The sequence below is a fragment of the Felis catus genome, chromosome C1 (genome assembly GCF_018350175.1).
Source record: "Felis catus isolate Fca126 chromosome C1, F.catus_Fca126_mat1.0, whole genome shotgun sequence".
Taxonomy (NCBI): Eukaryota; Metazoa; Chordata; class Mammalia; order Carnivora; family Felidae; genus Felis; species Felis catus.
In genome coordinates, this window is record NC_058375.1 from 118027437 (window position 1) to 118047327 (window position 19891).

General features: G+C 45.7%; 1 protein-coding gene across 2 annotated transcripts in view; it reads right to left on the reverse strand.

The window, feature by feature from the left end:
* RALB (RAS like proto-oncogene B) overlaps positions 1–19891 on the reverse strand; it is a 43739-nt gene that overhangs the window by 23396 nt on the left and 452 nt on the right. The window contains exon 1 of one of the 2 annotated variants that reach the window (XM_045033650.1): positions 13440–13526. The exons of the other annotated variant lie outside the window; for it this stretch is intronic. The gene's annotated coding sequence lies outside the window, so the exon portion shown is untranslated. Of the gene's footprint in view, positions 1–13439; positions 13527–19891 lie in introns of those variants that run through there. 2 annotated transcript variants of the gene reach the window in all.

Consider the following 19891-nt stretch of genomic DNA (forward strand, 5'->3'; position numbering starts at 1 on the left):
TTGCTTATTAGCAGTAGATTTCCTGCCAGTATTCTAATCTATATAATCCTATATTTAAAACCTATTTAAGATCATAGTCATGTAGTTTGGCATGTTACCGCTCACGTATTATCTCCATCTGTCTTCTTAGAGCAGACTGAACATAATGAAATCCTTCCTTGATGATTTAAGGACCATCAAGGCTGCTGCGAGTAGGATCGCATGTCTGCTTGTGCTGCCCCCTTCCCCCCCGGACCGTTAGTTTATTGCCTATGCCAGGCCTTCTTTCCACCACTCCTTTTCTAATTATGTGCCTTTTAATAAGTGTTCTAAGCAATTAACTGGATAATTAAGCACATTTGAATTGTGACTAAAATAGAATAAATGGGGTAAGGCGTGGGCCTCCCCTAAAGGCTTCAGTTTAGCAAAGTGAAACCGCTTTTGGCCTAATTTCTGGTCCACCAGTGTTCCACAGAAAGCAAATCCTGGAGCATGAGGCTGGGACCTCCGGACCATCCATGTGTCTCACAATCGCTCCAAAGCAACCTTGCTTCTGTGAATTATTACAGTTGTGAGAAAATGGAGAAAGAAGTTTCCAGGTTGGAGTAGGGGAGGCTTTCAAACCCATGTAGACATCTATCTAATTCTGAGCTGCTATTTTCAAAACACAAAGTCAATCTCTCTAGAAGAAACCATAATAAATGAGCTGAAAACTACTCAATAGGTCCAAAGATATTTGCCAGAGTATCTGTGCTCAAAGCTCAAAAACTGAAATAACCATGGTGGATATTTCCAATCCACACGACTGCGTTGGTCAACTTCACCCGATGAAGGGAAAGACAGGATCCAGGCAGAAGGGCCAACCAAGTGCCCAGCACCAAACTGATCCTAGAAACTGCAAACTCCTGGCCTCGGGGCTCTTGACATTGGGAATAAATAGTATTTGTTTAAGCCACTGTTAGTCTACTAATTGTTGTTGTTTTTGTTTTCACTTCTACCAAAAGTGTTCCAGAAACAGAGTCATTGACTCAAGAAACTCCAAGTCTAGTGGTTCAGACAGATCACCGCGCAGGTAAAACAAATCCCACGGCAGAAGTGAGATGCGAGGGGTGCTCTGGGAACACTGAGGAGAGACATCTAAATCACCCTGGAAAGTCGGGGAAATTCTCCCAAAGGGAGCAACACAAGACCTGGGATTTAAAGACACCAACTAGACAAAGAGAGGAAGAGAGATGTCAGGAAGAAAACAAATCAGCACGGCTTAGAAAGCGTGTGTTGAAGATTTAATGTTCGTGATTGATACGCGCAGCCAATAAATGTGTTCTAAAAAATAATACAAGTATCCTTTTTCCCAACAGTTTGTTATGAAAAGTTTCAAACTTTCAGGAAAGTTAAAGGAACTGCAGGGTGCGTCCACATACCCACCACCCAGATTCTCCAGTTTGCGTTTTGCCCCACGTGCTTTACCACAAACCCCGTCAACTGGCGTCTGTCTCCCTACCCGTCAATCCGTCTTATTCCTTGCATTTCCACGTAAGCTGTAGACATCAGGACACTTCATCCCTGACTTCAGTGTAGACACCCATTTTTTTACAAAGCAATCATATCCACCCCCACCCCTCGCCCCACTGCTGCCTTCACTGATAATTTCAGAACTCTCTCTAAGCGGTTTGCAATCCTCCTAAATCACTTCAATGAACTCATGGGTTCATAGCCAATACATGAAGCTACAACACTGATCTTCCAAGAGGGGAATTTGGGTCCATAACACCACGTCCTGGCATTTCTCTCCCTTTGGGCCAGAAGTCTCTTACAGGGCACTTGAGAAACACACCAATGAACACCCTTCACTACGTCTCTACCTAGTAACAGAAAAGTTCTGCGGTTAGTAGATCCATTTTTGTGCAAAAAAAACTTTTAAGTGCTACTTTGTGCCAAGCTGCGGGCCTCTGCCCTTAGGAAACTTAATCTCTAAGGAAAGACATACAACTAAAGTATGTTAATATAATTTCCCACATGCGGTGATGAAGATGGTGCAAAGTATACTGGAAAGCACAATGAACTCTGGAAAAAAAAGAATCAGGAAAGGCTTCAAAACTGAGTAAGAGTTCACTCAACAGATGGGGTGATTGAGGGGCGCTTTCCAAGCATAACTCAGAGCACAAGCAAAGGAACAAAGGCATCACACATCACAGTTAGTACCAGGTACCACATAATATTGAAGCATAAGGTATGGAGGGGGGAAGTGACAGGGTGAGGAGTCTCCAAAGACACCCATGTTCACCTACAAATGGACCTAAGATGCTATCTTAAGAAACATACCCTGGAGAAAATGGGAAACCATTGTGGGGTGTGGCCTCCAGCCCAAGTTAGCATGTAAGGCACTGAATCTGTAAGAATAAACACACATTCCCTGGGGCGCCTTGGGTGGCTCAGTCGGTTAAGCATCCGACTTCGGCTCAGGTCATGATCTCACGGTTCATAAGTTCGAGCCCCACATTGGACTCTGTGCTGACTGCTTAGAGCCTGGAACCTGCTTCGGATTCTGTGTCTCCCTTTCTCTTTGCCCCTCCCCAACTTGTGCTCTCTCTCTCTCAAAAACAAATAAATATAAAAAAAAAAATTAAACACACACACACACATTCCCATACAGAAAAACAAGACATGCCAAACTGAAAAAAGCATCAGTCATATGGTTTGGCAGGCAGGCAAGGGTTAGGGAGTGCTTTTTCTATGTCATATTCTATGATACATTAATTTGAGATAGGGTCCTCTACCACTCAGCATTAATTCAAGACCAGAACACATTCACTTGAGAAGTGAAGTTTTTAAAGCAGATCACAATATATAAATCACGCAAATGTGTGTTAGGAGGTAAAGAGCAGTTTCTAGACTAATATTCTGGGCTAATATAATCATTAGTCTTTTATTAAACTGAGGCTAGGAGAAAATAAGTTGGTAGATAGAGTAAAATGCCACCTTGTCTGCATCACGGGAATGTCAAAAAAAAAAAAAATCAAATGACAATTTGAAAATGCAGAGGAACACTTACTCAGTCCTCCTCATAAAATTCAAGTGTCCTAGGTAGCACACGTCCACAAAAGCACATGGGAAACTCTCAAATACTATCCACATGCAAAGAATTGCACTTAGCACTTTTTTAGTATATTTAAGGTAACCTAGATACTACTAATAGGCCATAATCATAATACCTGAGTCTCCCAAAATATTATCCATGTTTTTAATCCTCTCTATAACAATCAAAAAAGGAGGACAATCCTAAATCTGGGACAATTTAAGCACCAAAATAATTAAGGGCACTAATGAAAACAGACCATTGAAAAATTAGGAATTCGTGAATCCATACCTGTAATAAATATTAAATAAACAACGGAAGAGGGAGGACTCTTGCTTCCAGGAGAACGCCAAAGGCAGACTGACACATTATAGAGGGTGCACCTGAGTTGGAAAATCAACATTTATATGGAAACAACTTCATATGAGAGTTCATATACATTCAAACAATTCATATGGAAAATCAACTATCATAGTAAAGATTGGTTCAGGCAAGAATCATTAATAGATGCTAAGTCTACAGGGGAGATCTGGATGAGGAACACAGGATTTGCACGGTCTTACAGTGCCTCCGTACATTACTTACGAATCAGAATCTGCATTTTAACAAGCAGAGCCCTATTACGTGTCAAGGCAAATCCATACCACTTCCTGTTACAATCCAGATTAGAAACAATCTGATCTAAATTAGGGTCATGGAGAACTCTCCCCCAAAAGACAGTGCTTTCAAATATGAAGTAACACAGGAAACAGATGGACTGCAGGGACTGTGAATGCTGAATCATGAAAAAGGAAAACGCCATGACACGGTCTACCCAGTAGATGCCATTTCCACTGGTGTTGAAATCGACATGGAATCTTCTTATTTCTTAGCATCTAACGCCAAATTAGTAAATAGCTGTACCCAGTAAAATGAGGCGCTGTACACACGAGTATGCCAGTGTGTGCTGACAGCACCTCTCTTCCTGCCCTGAGTCCCCAGATCATACTAGTGTCTTCTACTGATCTGTCATTCTTCAAATTCAAGCACAATAATTTCCGTATATTCACCCTGCACTTTTAAAGTCTTCAGGGGGCGCCTGGGTGGCTTGGTCGGTTAAACGTCCGACTTCGGCTCAGGTCATGATCTCACGGTCCGTGAGTTCCAGCCCCGCGTTGGGCTCTGTGCTGACGGCTCAGAGCCTGGAGCCTGTTTCAGATTCTGTGTCTCCCTCTCTCTCTGCTCCTCCCCTGTTCATGCTCTGTCTCTCTCTGTCTCAAAAATAAATAAACGTTAAAATAAATACATACATACATACATACATACATACATACATACATACATAAATGAAGTCTTCAGAAATAGGGGAGCCCTAAGTAAATGAGAAACAAAGTTCTTAAAAGACTGTCTTGGGAATTCATAGAATTTTACCAGATAGGACAAAATGATAAAGATTTAAAATGACGTGCTAACTTCAAATAACGAAACACATGGAAAGAAACAAAAAAAGCGATTTTGATTTGAAAATGCATTCTTGGATTTTCACGGTTCATAACAAAACAGAAACTTTAGAAACCAGGATAAGTTTTTTTGTATATACTTTACCAGATTCTATCAATACCTAAATTTTAATTTTTACTAAATCAGGTTTGTAAGATTGGGAGTACGTTTGTAGCAGCCCTTTGCAATCCTAGCTTGAATCATCCATTAAAAACAAACAGATTAGGGGCGCCTGGGTGGCTCAGTGGGTTGGGCGCCTGACTTCAGCTCAGGTCATGATCTCGCGGTCCGTGAGTTCGAGCCCTGCGTCGGGCTCTGTGCTGACCGCTCAGAGCCTGGAGCCTGTTTCAGATTCTGTGTCTCCCTCTCTCTCTGACCTTCCCCCATTCATGCTCTGTCTCTCTCTGTCTCAAAAATGAATAAACGTTAAAAAAAAATTAAAAAAAAAAACAGATTAGCCATGTTACATCATAAATTCCAAGTGAGATGCTTAGCTTTGACGGGCACATTCACAGGACTGAATTGTCACGAGAGCCTCTATGAAGTCCTCCAGCACTCCTCCAAAATAAAAAAGCAGAGGACCACTGAAAGTGTTAAGCGTGTTAAGAATAACAGGCCCTTTGGACAAAAGCACATTGGTAAAAAGGAGTTTAAAAAAAATTCACTAAATAGCATACAACTTTTTCCAAATACATCACTTCAGGTACTGTCAGACTAGCACCCTTTTTCTAGAAACTGCTCCCCTCTGCCATCTGCATGGTTATTACAGGACAAGGGGTGAGGGAGATAAGGCATGTCAGCTCAGTATGTGGCCCTATCCCCTGGGAGAAACTGACTGATCCCAAGGAGGGCACCTGACCCAGGCCAGGGTCTGGGTACAAAACCAAGCAGCTGGGTCCAGGATGGCTACAGCTGGGGCAGGGAGCACCCGGGGCAGAAGTAAGAAGAGTAGCAGCCCTGTGGTCCTTTAGACAGTGTGTTGCCCTTCCAAAGAGAAGTGCCTGCCGGTTGCCGGAATTTAGGGATGTCAGACTTCTGCTTCTTTAAGAGATGTCGGACATTTGGAATTTTATGTGAAACTCCCTTTTGCAATGTTAACAAATTAAATCACTTTTGAAAAGCACTGTGAGCAGACAAAAGCAGGCCACTCACTTTTGCAAATTGGCAGCTATGTTTTTTGCCAAGTAGTGAAAGCAGCAAGAGAGACGGAGCCTGAACACGGAGAGGAAACACTGGGACAGTCCTGGCAGCATTCGGGGGGTTGGTTCCCGCTGCTCCTGAGTCCCAGCCGCATCCTCGGCCCCTTCCTTGGCTTGGTTTTCCATTTGTCCGCTGAGTCAGTGACACACACTGGTGTCCACCCAATAAATCCCCCTTCGTGGTGTGAGCTCGTGTACCTTACGTTTCTATCACTTCCAACCAAGTGAGTTCCCAACTGACTGTACATAATGGCTTTGAAAGTACACATACAATTCAAGTCCAAGGAATCAGATCCAGGCAGGGCCAGGGGGAAAATATAATGACACAAAAATACTTCATTCTGAATGAATAAGGCATGAGCACTACATATAGCAACTCCAGCTGAAGGCGTTTCCAGGGAATTCAAATATTCTGTCCCTTATATGATTAGGACTCTTGCCCACAGTGAAGGAAACTCCAGCCGAAAATAGTTTAAGCAAAACAATTATTTATCGGCTCACCTAATGGCGTGTCCAGGAACAAAGCTTGCTTCAGGGGCTCAGATGATGTCTCCAGAACCCACTTTCTCCCTCCAGCCCCCCGCCATCCCTAGGCTCCACCTCTCCAACCTCACGGCCTACTACTCCCCCCTCTGTACCCTCCCAACCCTGAGCCTTTCCACACTCATCATTCACAAACCCAATTCCTTCTAGAACTTTCCATTTAAAGGTCACTTCTTCAGAGAGTGAAGGACCTCCACACTTCAAGTAGACCCTCTCTCAGCCTCTTGGCTCCCTTCACTGCACTGATCACAACTTGTAATTCCTTTCTTTTTCTCCTTCCATGCTTTTTGCTTATTTCTTCCGCTACTCTTAAGGCTCCATGAGGCCAGGCGCCAGGCCTGCCCTTTTCCCTCTTATACCCTTGTATGACAGGAATATTTCCGTTCTCATCAACCTGAAGAACATAACGTTTACCCAAATTATGGTCATCATAAAATCTAGAATACAGGGTAAACTTAACAGTTGGGTTCATCTGGGGCACCTGGGTGGCTCAGTCGGTTGAGTGTCTGACTTCAGCTCAGGTCATGATCTCACAGCTCGTGAGTTCGAGCCCCACGTCGGGCTCCGTGCTGACAGCTCGGAGCCTGGAGCCTGCTTCGGATTCTGTGTCTCCCTCTCTCTCTGCCCCTCCCCCACATGCACTCTGTCTCTCTCTGCCTCTCAGAAATAAAGAAAACTAATAAAAAAAATGTTTAAACAGTTGGATTCATCTATATCTTACTTCCATTACTTACTGTCAAAAGCCTAAAAAATTTAAGCCATTATTTCCTAATTTCAAAAGCAAAATTTGGCAAATAGGTAACATTAATTTCTACTTTTTAAGCTTTGCAAATTTGTCACTAAAGACTTTGACTCTCTTAAGGTCGGCATTTAAGTGTTTATTTGAACTTACTATGGGGTTGTCATTATTGGTTATGGCCCAGGCCCTTAAAACAGAGATTGCCAGATCATCAAGCAAACATGTTTCAGAGTAAATAAAAACCTGTAGCGTTAGGGTCCGGTGTTTCAATACAAAAGGCAAACTCCCTACACTTATACCAGAGACACCCTTTACAAATTAGAACAACCTCATCATTTCACCCGCTGATTTAAACAAGGAATCCTGAGAGGATTTATGATCATTTGATTGTTATTCAATTGGCAGCGATTTTTCGGACGGACCATCTCTCCTATGGCTTTGCACTCTCAGAAAGAGCCACAGGCCCTTGCCGGGGCGGGCGGAACGTGAATGGCTAAGCGACCCGAATAACCTGGACGTGGCTCGGAGCACCTCAGCTCCAGGTACGGCAGGCCACCTAGCGAAGGATCTGTATGGGTCAGCTAACAATCTCTCCACAGACACCAACCAAGTCACTTGAGCTGCTGTTCAACTGCTACATCTTTCTATGAAAGGAAGATACTCAGTCTTAACTTCTCTGTTTGGCAAGTTTGGATTTTCTTATTGCTCTCCACTGAACACGGCATTCCAGGAGCGACAGTCCTGGCAAGAAACAACTGAAGTCCCCACGGTTCTCAGAGGACAGTCTTTCTGCGCCCTCAGCCTCACCTGCACATACTAACTTAAAGAAGGAAACTCCTTTTTCCCTTCCCGTGAACAACTGCTATTGTCATTAGCACCGGGGGAGAGAATATTTTTGTGCTGTCATTCGTGTATGACTCAGTTTCCAGGTCCAAAAAAGCAAGGAAGTTGAATTAAATGATCTAAGTTCCTTTCCAGTCTTTGCTGGTTTTTTTTTTTTTTTCCCCTGAAACTAAATCTGCAAAACAACTTAAGGTACTGCTCCTAAGTGCCTAAGGAAATTTGTTTTAGGTATGTCTGCTCCCTGACGAATATCTCTTTATATGTTCTCCCGCCAACAAAACAAAACAAGACAAAACAAACCCCATAACTAAATTAACAAAACAAGCGAAAGTCACTTAAACAAAAACCAGAAAGCTCTGAAGTCACTCATCATAAATATTCTGTTTCCAGGCTGTACCCTTATGTACATGTTATTTTTTCTGCCAGGATTGCCCTTCTTCCTGATGGAGGATCGCCTATAATTTAACACTCAGCCTAAATATTTCCTCTACCACCTTCTTAGGTCTCCCCCAGCAGAGCTGACCCTCCCTGAGTAGGTTCCCCTGCCTGTCAATACACCTACTGTTGCACTGAAATAAACCAGTAATTTATTCTTAGATGATGTTTGTCTCTCCCACCACATTGAGAGCTGCCCATTCACCTTTGTGTGCCCAGCGTGCCTGGCACTTAGGAGACGCTCAGGAGTTGGCAGATAAAAGAAAAACAAGTTCTCCATTGGGGCTGAGAGGTCTGGTCTCAAGAGGATAAGTGGTAACTGGTGAACTTTGAAAGGTTCATTCATTTATATGATGACTTTCCTGAACTACAAAGCAATGGAACAGTGACAGGTAATTTGCAAGCTCTGATTTTTTTGTTTTTTTTTAAAGTATACAGTTATTTCTGAAACAAAGTCTTCTCCCACTGTACACTCATCCCCAATGGAACCTGGGGATTGCTCTGGCCTTGGAGAGGTCTACCAATTTATCCAGACTCCAGCTCCTTCCACCCGCAAAGGCAGCCTCGGAGACACTAGAACCACTGCATGTCTCTAGTCGCAGAAGGTCAAACTTGGAACTAGCATACATGTCCCTGTTCTGAACTACTCTCCCCAAATCAATCCTGCTTAGAGACGTTCTACTACTATTTCCACTTGTACGGCATCTGCTAGTGTATCGCACGCACTCAGAGCGTGTAGAATTTGCTGGGTCATTTAACTAGTCTGTGGCGGGGCTGGGACGGTAAGCCCAGCGGTCTGGCTGCAGAGCCTACTCTTGGAGCTGTGACACTGGGCTGCTCCATCAGCGGACTAGGGTAGGGTGGGGAAGACCTTCAAACACGGTGTGGAATTTTTATCACTGACACAGAACTATGGATCAGAAAGCTCATTAAGGAGAGAGAGGCACAGGCAACTACAGCACAAGTTCGAGGAGGAAATACAGGACAGAAAGCATTTACTACACACCCCCACCGAACATACCCCCAGAAACTGAAAGCAGGGACTTGCACAGATTTGTACGCCCACGGTCAGCGCAGCACTATTCACAACAGTCAAAAGTGAAAGCAGTCCAAGTGTCCACTGATGAATGAATGGAAAACAAAATGTGGTACATCCGTACAACAGAATACTATTCAGTCTTAAAAGGGAATTTAATCCTGGCAGAAGCTACAATGCAGATAAACCTTGAAGACATCAGGCTAAGTCGAATACGCCAGACACGAAAGGGCAAATACTATATGATTCCACTTACGTGAGGTACCTAGAAGAGTCAATTCATAGAGATGGGAAGAGGAATAGTGGTTGCCAGGAGCCAGGGAAGGAGAAGATGGGAGTTAGTATTTTATGAGCACAGAGTTGCAGAATGGGATAATTAAAAATGTTTTGGAAGGGCACCTGGGTGGCTCTGTTGGTGAAGCATCTGACTTCGGCTCAGGTCATGATCTGACCTCTGTCTCTGTCTCTCTCTCTCAAAAATAAATAAACATTAAAAAAAAATTTTTTTAATCACTATAATGATGGAGAGGTGCCTGGCTGGCTCAGTCAGTAGGGCATGTGGCTCTTGATCTTATGGTTGTGAGTTTGAGCCCCACCTTGGGTATAGAGCTTCCTTTTAAAATAATTGCTAAAATGACAGATCTTATATTATGTATATTTTACCACAATTCCTTAATTTTTTTTTAATGTTCATTTATTTTTAAGAGAGATAGAGCACAAGCAGCGGAGGAGCAGAGAGAGAGGGAGACACAGAATCCAAAGCAAGCTCCAGGCTCCGAGCTGTCAGCACAGAGCCCGACGCGGGGCTCGAACACACAGATGGCGAGATCGTGACCTGAGCCAAAGTCAGATGCTTAACCAACTGAGCCACCCAAGCGCCCCTACCACAATTTTTTAAAGTAGTTATATACCAACTACAGTGTGAGAAAAAAACAGTCAACTTGAAGTTTGGAGTCTGTCTGTGGGAAGCTAATGCCCTTAGTTAAGTTGCTTTCCTCGGCCTCACCCTCATCCGTAAAACACACAGGGGGTCTGTATCCTTGGGGTTGTTAACATTACGTGAGAAAATACCCGGCTCTGAGTAGGCACTTAACTGACTTTTGAACATCATTCTGACAGTCTAGAAAGTCCTGAGAAAGACACTGGCCTACCAGCCAAACCTATTCGAAGGCGGGATAAGCTGCTGGTCCTTAAAGAAGGACGAGAACAGGGGAGCCTTCTTTGCAGAGACTCAGTCCTCTGCCAGCGGAGGTGACACCTGCCAGGACACCACACTGGGAGGGAAGAGGACCAGATCACAATATGACTGGGTGAGTCTCTCTACCACCCGGCCTGAACACCTGCCCCGCCTATCTTGGGGTAACTAGAGAGGAAAAACAGGACTTCCGCCTTCCTCTGAAAGGACTCCTTTCCCCCACCCTCCACAACCAGGAGAACACCAACCAACTCTTCAAGACCCCCCACCTCTTCCAAGAAGTTTCCGCTAGCTTTTAGCTTTCCCTGAGGCTTTGCTGTGCCCTGGGGACACCATATCTTAAGTAGACACTATCTTCCTCTCCTGCCATGTGCCTCAGGGCCAGGAAGAAATAAGTGTCCTTCCTCTCTCCCACTTGTCACTTCCAGTAGAGGACATCCTTCCTCCAATACTCCCCTCCTTCCTCTTGCAAAAGCCCCTTATCTTCAAGGCTCTGGCCATCAGCTTCCCCCCCCCACCCTGCTGCCCTCAGGTCATCTATGGACGTCCTCACTGCCCTCATCTATTGGTGGTATTTGCTTCTGGTTCACAGACTTCCCTTCGACCCCTTTCTCCTGTTATCCCCCTTAGTGACTCCTGTGCCCATTTGGACAACTTGCCACAGAGCTCGGCCTCTCCCAAGTCCGTGTCCTCCTCTTCTCCAAAAACCCTTTCCTTTTGCTCATGCCCGGCACGTCAGCCTCAGAGACGGCTGCCTCCAACATGTCTCCAGCCTCGGCCTCCTTCCTTCTGGCTGGGGCTCGGACTCGCGTAAATAACCCCAGTAGCTGCTGCTACTACCACCGCGGTTCCCCGCTTGATGGTTACTTGCAAGCACTGGCCTCTAGCACTTTCTTTCTGTGCCTTACCTCCCCGGGCCCCACCTCCCTCCTTCAGGAGCTTAGATCTCACATTATGAAAGCCCTCTCGCTGGTACTGTCCCGCCCTGGCCCCTTTCACTCCTTTCCAGCCCCAGCACCCGGCATGCATCAACATCAACGCTGCTGGAGAGGGAAAGAGACCCTTGCAGCCAGCCTTACGAAACTTCGTGTTAAATGCACTTACGACTCCAAACCAGGAACGGGCATTCGCTGCCGAGAAATTTTACTGATTCTCCCCTATGCCCTCCCTAAGCTCACGCTCTACAGATGACCTTACCTCACTTTTCCCAAACACAAGCCATCAGGCACAAACTCCCTCATCGCTCCTGCGCCAAATCTACAAACCTACCAGCATCCTTACCCACCTCCTCCCTGTCTCCCGCTGTAGGAAGAGCACACTCCTGCTCGTAGCAAAGCCAAGCACTCCACACAGGCTTTGCTCCATGCGTCCCTACCCCCCTACCCAAGAACAGCATTCCTGTCGCTGTCCCCTTTTTCCTGCCTCATTAATCAGTCTTTACCTCCGTAGGGGATCATCCCCAACAGCATACAGACGGGGTCGACTGAATCTTCATCTTAAACACACACACCCCTGTGATCGCCATCTGTCCCCCCCAGCTAGTGACACAACTTCCCTGTAGCCCTGGTTATCTATACCAATGCTTCTCAAACTTGTAATTACCTGGGAATCTTATTAAAATTTATATTCTGATTCCGTAGGTCTAGAGGGGAGCCCAAGAGTCTGCACTGCCTACCAACACCCAGATCGGTCCTGGCCCAAGGGTCCCACTCTGCACAACAAGGCCCTGTGCTTCCTTTCCTCCCTACTTCATTTACAAATTCCCTTCCAGCGCGGTTCCCTCCCCCAGCATAACTTCCGGACACTGGGCTGGTCAGGGTCACCCCTAAACCCCACGCTGCAAACTCCAATAAAAACTGTTCTCTTCCTGGGGCGCCTGGGTGGCTCGGTCCATTGAGCGTCCGACTTCGGCTCAGGTCATGATCTCACGGTTCAAGGGTCAGAGCTCAGCATCGGGCTCTGTGCTGACAGCTCGGAGCCTGCTTCGGATTCTGTGTCTCCCTCTCTCTCTCTGCCCCTCCCCTGCTTGCATTCTGTCTCTCTCTCAAAAATAAATAAACTTTAAAAAAACAAAACTGTCCTCTTTCTCCTTTCCCATGCCCTCCGCTTTCACCGAAGAGCATGTGGCTACTGCGAGCCAACCCTGCCTGGAGAAGGGAAGGCCCGTAGCCGGCCAATTCAAAGACCCCTCTTGGGGTCTCCCTCCGGATCCTGTCCCTTCTGGCCTCTAGAGCCCCACACTCCCCCTCACCCCCCACCTCCGGGGCTTGCTGTTTCTCAGGCAGCTCTCTGTCAGGCATCTTAGGCCAGGTCTTCCTCCTCTACCTGGCTCCTAAATGTCAGTCCTCCTCAGAGCTCCGTCTTCCCGCCCCTGCACTCCCCTTCAGTGACCTCATCCATCCCTGCAGCCCTACACGCCACTCCCAAACTTCCAAAATGCAGCCTAGACAGTCCTCCTGACCTCCAGACTCCTATCCCTCTGCCAAACTGCCACCTCTCCCCACGTGGCTGTCCTGTGAGAATCTCAAGCTTCACGTTCCCAAAATAGAACTCTCGAGTCTTCTTTCCCTGCTTCAAATCTTTTCCATCTCCACTATTAGTAGTAGTTACTCAAGTGAGTAGTTGTGCCTAGTTAGTAACTCAAGTGACTAGTTGTGCCCAAGCTATTACTAAGGCCAAAACCTGAGAGTCATCTTGGATTCCCTTTGCCTCTCCCCCAACTCAGTTCGTGACCAATTCTACTGGTTCCCTCTCCAAAACCCCTTTCAAAGTGGCTTATCGTGGCCACTTTAGCCCCTCTTCAATCTATTTTTCACACAGCCCCTACTGTGAGTTTTCCAAAACCGCAAATAAAAGTGGGCATAAAGCCCTTTATGGCGCCCCATGAATAAAATCCAAAGCCACTATTCACCAACCTCTCCCTGGCCAGCTTTGCCTTCTTTCAGTTCCACGAGCGGGCCAAGTGCTTTCCTACCTCGGATTCCTTTCACGTGCTCTGCTGCCTTCTTGTATTGCTTTTAGGAAGACCTGAAGCAACAGGAAGCAAGCAAGACACAGTCAAGTGACCGGAGAAGACCCCCGTGGCTGCCCGGAGAGGAAAGAAAGAGGTAGGGTCTGGTACGAGCCGATACTACACTGGGAAGGAAAGGGCCAGATCATTTGAGACCCCGCAGGCCCAGCACTGTAGAGACTGCAGACTTTCCAATGAGGGCAATGGAAGGCCACTGAAGTGCTTCCAGCAAAGGGGTGACATAATTAGTCCTGCATGTTGGAAAAATCACTCCAGTTAAAGTACGGGAAACCAGAGGGGCCAAGAGCAGATGTGGGAGGTACAGCAGGCCAGACCAGAGACAACGGGGGCCTAAGAGGATGACAGCAGAGACGGGGAAAGTGGCTAGACTTTAGAACTATTTAGGAGGCTGTGACGCTGTGATTTATAAGAAATACACACTTGCTCCTTCAGATGGCCAAAATGTATTTCTCATGTATATTTAGTCTTCCTCCAGTTTCTGTCTCGCAGCTCCCCAAACCCTTGGAATTTCCTGAATGCAAAGAGCAACAGGAACATCTTTTGTTGTAATATTTAAGTCTCTTGTCCTCAGTTCCTGAAAAGCCTCAGAGCCAAAAAGGCGGAATGGGTGTCGTGTTATTCATAACATGACCTTCCCACCACAACTAGGTTTGTGCTAATGAGGTGACCTTTAGACCACCTAAGTATGGGCGCTGGTTGCCAGAGGAACCCACCTTGGACAGGGGGTTGGAAGTTCCCCAACCTGGGAAGGGGACCTCCTGGGAAGGGAAGGGGCTGCTGGGAAGGGAAGGGGCTGTGGGGCAGTGATTTCATCAATCATGTCTCTGTAATGAAGCCTCCACAAAATCCCAAAAGGAGGTGTGGAGAGCTTCCAGTTCAGGGAACCACGTGCCACGTGCGGGCCCCCAACCCCATGAGGCCAGAAGCTCCTTCGTTCAATGCCTCACCCTACATAGATCTTCATCTGGCTCTTGATTTGTCTCCTTTAACACCCCTGTAATAAATCCCTGATCTCGTGAATAAATGGGTTTGCTGAGTTCTGTGAGCCGCGCTAGCACGTTAATCAAACCCAGGCAGGGGGTCACGGGCACCTCTGGTTTGTAGTGAGTCGGTCAGAAGCACAGGGAACGATCTGGGCTTGCGACTGGCATCTGAAGTAGAGCGTGGTCCTGGGGGGCCAGACCCTTAATCTGTGGAATCTGATGCCGTCTCCAGCTGGTGTCAGAGAACTGCACAGTGGTGTGGGGGGGAACCACACACACGTACAGCCTTGCAATTGGGTCCAGAACCCCTCTAGAAGTTAAAAATGGCAGCACTTAATGACTGAGCACATGTAATTTTAGATTTTTAAAAAGGCTTAACACACAAGTATGAGTAGAGGTCCCACAATGACTACGTCCACTACTGATAACAGGATCAGCTAATCCACACTGGACGACAGTCCACCAGTCCTTTCCTGTTGTTACTGGCAGACTGGGGTGGAAGGAAGGAGGGGGGGATGCCAGGAGAGGTAGGATGAAAGAAAAGAAAGATACTAGCTCACAAATTAGGGCAGTGGATGGGAAAAGGGCCAAAACGGGAAGAAAGGAAATGCCAGCTTTGCTGAGTTTCCAGGCGGCCTCATGACCACTCGAGCAACCTTCAACTGGGCCGGACTGAACAAAAGCCATTCTCACCACACTTAGTTTTCTGAAGCTACAATTTAACATGACTTGTGAAACCCCTCATTCCAAATATGCTTTGTGCAAAGGATATTTGTTATATGAAAATACTAGAATCACAGAAGAGAAGTTTTCGAGCTGGAAGGGAACTTAGAAATCACTGAATCAGGCTTCAGGCTCAGGATGCCTCTTCTCTCCACCGATAGACACTTTGGGAGATTTCATCTAGAAGCTAAAAGAATAAAGTCCTCCCATCCAGGTAGATATTAAAAGGTATTAGGGGCGCCTGGGTGGCTCAGTCGGTTAAGCGTCCGACTTCGGCTCAGGTCATGATCTCACGGTTCGTGAGTTCAAGCCCCGCATCAGGCTCTGTGCTGATGGCTCAGAGCCTGGAGCCTGTTTCAGATTCTGTGTCTCCCTCTCTCTCTGACCCTCCCCCGTTCATGCTCTGTCTCTCTCTGTCTCAAAAATAAATAAACGTTAAAAAAATTAAAAAAATAAATAAATAAAAGGTATTACGTTTTGGGGCACCTGGGTGGTATAGTCAGTTAAGCACCCGACTTCAGCTCAGGTCATGATCTCGTGGCTTGTGAGTTCAAGCCCCCCGTTGGGCTCTGTGCTGACAGCTCAGAACCTGGAGCCTGCTTCACATTCCTTGTCTTCCCCTCTCTCTGCCCCTCCCATGCTCATGCTCCATCTCTCAGTAATAAATAAACATTAAAAAAATTTTTAAAGGTATTAGGTTTTAAAGAGAAATGAAAAATTGCTGGCCAAATACATATTGCCCAAAGATTTATAATAATTGGAAGAGAGGGGCACAGATTAGGTTTTTTAAGATTTTTTTAGTTCCTTTGCCAGTGAATTTTATTTTTAAAAATACACAGATGATTAATGACTAATTTTAAGCTGTTCATCAAGGAGATCATTTTGGCAATAATTTTTTTTTTTTACCAATTTGTTTTAGGGTTAAAAAAAAAACTCAGCTGTTCCATTTGGTTTAAGGATCAGCTAGATTTAAATTTCTAATTTCCAAAGCTACTGCATATTTGGCTAATTAATTCTAGCATCTGACAATGAAAAAACAGAAGAAAGAACATAAAGTTAAAAGTAAAATATTAAAAGTTTCTAAAATGGTAAAAACCCTGGCTGCATTTTATTCTCCCATCATACATACTTTCGTAAGCATACGAGACAAAGATTTGCTCAATAATGTCTGGTCTAAACCTTCAAAAGGAAATCTGGTAGCCTCCAAGAATTTCCAGGGTCCTCAAGCTCTCCTTGTATAGTTCCCTCCCACATTGTACCAGGTTTGGTCCATGTGTCAGTAGAAGTGAGGGTACGTCTGTCACCTCCAAGATTAGATACAAAGGTATCACACCTTCCATCTTGACTGTCCTCTTTCTCTCTCTCCCTCTCTCAGATCACTTGCTCTGGGGAGAAACTTAGTCACCACGTTGTGAAGAGTCCTACAAAGAGGCCCTCATGGTGGGGCACTCAAGCTTCCAGCCAGCAGCCAGGAGAGTGAGCCACCCTGGAAGCAGATTCTCCATCCCCGGTCAAGCCATCAGATGACTCCAACCTCCGAAGAGGCCTGAGCCAGAATCACCCAACCAAGCTGCTCCCGGATTCCTGAATTTCAGAAACTGTTTGAGACAATAAACGTCTGTCCATTTAAGCTGTTACATTTGGGCTAATTTATTATACAGCAGTAGAAAATTCATTCAAGACAGATGAACTTTAGAGGTAGCCAGCCACACAGGACCAAACCACTATATTTCCTTCAACTCATGCCATTACGTGAAGAAAATACATGTACACACTATATATAAGATGCCCACAAAGCCCTGGCAAAAGCAACAATGACAACAATGTCAATTAATCAATTATCAATTAATTATCAATTAATGGCACCACTCTCTGCATTCAGATTTCAATTGTTTTCAAAAAGCACAAACTCCCCAAAGAGTCATCTACAACCACCATAGGGAACACTCACAAAAATTATAAGCATTCCCCTTTTTTTTTTTTAGAGTAACATAAACTTGAAATACCTTCCCTCTTTGACTTTCCGCGTCCACATTCTCGTCATGTTTCTCCCCACTCTCACCCGTCCAAAAGCTCATACACCCTCTTGCCTACTGGGTTCTCTGTTTTGAAACCTCTAAGAATATGTACATATATACGCCCATATTTGTATTCTTAAGTAACCGAGAGAACTGAGAAGTTAAAGGAACCAGCTCATGGTCAAATCTCCAAGGTCAGATACGTATCTGGTATTGCTTAGATCAGTGGGTCGGTGCCAAGTGGACAGCAGATACTCTATAAATGTTCATTTCCTTCCTCTTCCTTCCCCACCTCCCCCACGATTAGGAAAGATTGCATTTTCTCTGATACTCTGTTTTCTTTGATTCGGACTTCTCAACAACATGCATTCTCTTGAAAAAAAATTTTTCTTCAAGTGTCTTGCATATCTAACAGCAGGGGTTAGTTATTTGCTCAGAAGCAACCGGATCCAGTGAAAAGTGGGACTCTTGCCTTATCATCTTGAGACAAGTTACACTGGGCACCTCAGAAGAGCTCACCAAGATCTCTTCCAAAAACTGCAGCTCTTCGGTGTTATCCTGTCTCCAAATCTAGCTTTCAGAAGAGGTTTCCAACAATGTTTCTAACTTCCATAAATTTCATGAGCGGAGAGGGATTTAGTAACTGAATGCAAAGAGGCATTGTGGGATTGGGCGATGTGGCACAAAGGATTACCTCAACTCTGGTTTACAAATTTCCAGAGTCCCGAGCCATCTCCAGCCAAGGCAAGAACCTTAAAGAATTAAGGCAGAATTAAGAATTCAGAACTTTTCTACTTCTTCCACCTTTCACCAACACCCATTTAGATCCTATCTGACATTCTAATTCTTGTCTCCCTACCTATGTGTCTGGGTCCCATATTCACAAAGTCCTGGGAAAGCGTCTACCACTAGGGAAATCTTGCCAAGATCTCAGATACCCACTGTTTTCAGTGGGAAATCCCATGAATAGAAAAGGAAGTTAAGACCCAGATGCGATCAGAAGAAAGCAGTCTATGGGACAGGACTAAAACCACACATAAGGAGGGGCGCCTGGGTGGCTCGGTCGGTTAAGCGTCTGACTTCAGCTCAGGTCATGATCTCACGGTCCGTGAGTTCGAGCCCCGCGTCGGGCTCTGGGCTGACGGCTCAGAGCCTGGAGCCTGTTTCAGATTCTGTGTCTCCCTCTCTCTCTGCCCCTCCCCTGTTCATGCTCTGTCTCTCTCTGTCTCAAAAATAAATAAACGTTAAAAAAAAAATTAAAAAACCACACGTAAGGAATGTGTATCTCTGGCCTTATTCCCACCCTTACCTCCATTCCACCCCCACTACCACAAAGAACACCTTAAACATGCCCAATTTCATGTACTCCTAACAGGTGGCATAACTATTTACCACCTTTTTACTGCCATGGGGTCTCCAGCACACAGAGGTGAAAAGTCATGCTCAAGACCCCACCACCAATAAAGTTTCAAAACCAGCATCACACCTAGGTCTTCACATCTTGCCCTCCTTTTCTTCCCAATATTCGACACCACCTCCCCAGTCACTCCCTTTCTGAGAACTTCCACGTTCTAATTCCACTGCTCCGGGTTTAGGGAATATTGCCTTCACCTGTTTTGAGCTTTGACCTCCAAGAATCTTCGTTGCTCTGCTGAACACAGGTCATGTGCACATCTAAAAGATATGCTATACTCTCTGACAATCAGTGCCCACTATCCATCTCCAAAACTTAAAAAGAAAGAAAGTTAGAAAGCTAGGCCAAAGCAGAAAGTTCTCTGTTCTACAAAGGGACATCACAGGGGACGCAAATGAACAATCAGCCCAGACTCTTCCATGGGCAATTCTAAATTTTTTTTTTTAATATTTATTTTTGAGAGAGACAGAGTGGGGGACGGGCAGAAAGAGAGGTAGACACAGAATCTGAAACAGGCTCCAGGCTGCTGAGCTGTCAGCACAGAGCCCCACGTGGGGCTCGAACTCAGAGACCATGAGTTCATAACCTGAGCTGAAGTCTGATGCTTAACCGTCTGAGCCACCCAGGAGCCCATGGGCAATTCTAAAGCAGTCCACCAGGAACAACAACTTCTCCCCTGAAGGCTCACCTGATAACAATACCAAAGTTCCAATGTTTCCAAGATTCATCTGTAAATTAGCACAGAAAGGACACTGCTCAAACAAGCAGCCTGGGCACAGCTATCTCTGCCCTTAGCAGTTCTAAACCCACCCCGACACGGATAACCTTATATACCCACAAGAGGGCAAGAAAAGAGGAGTGGAAGCCTGGTCCAGCCACACAGTTCAAGTCCGTGGTACTTCCTATTAGAAAGCCACAGACGGTGGCAGTCCTACTATCAGAGAGGAACTGGAGCGGGATGGGGCGGGGGGGGGGGGGGGGGGGGGGGGGGATGCAAAGAAACAACTCTATGCTCACTTGCAAGACAGGACCAAAAACAAACAGACCAAACAACTTCTGGAGCACCGCCCCAGTTCAGTCCAAGTTCCTAAGGTACTAGGAAGTTTTTGCAACACTTACTACAGCTCTTACCCTGCCCACAGCGGCAACTAAGGGACTGAGGAAGTGGACCATACTCGGGCTGGAGGCCCTAAAGGGC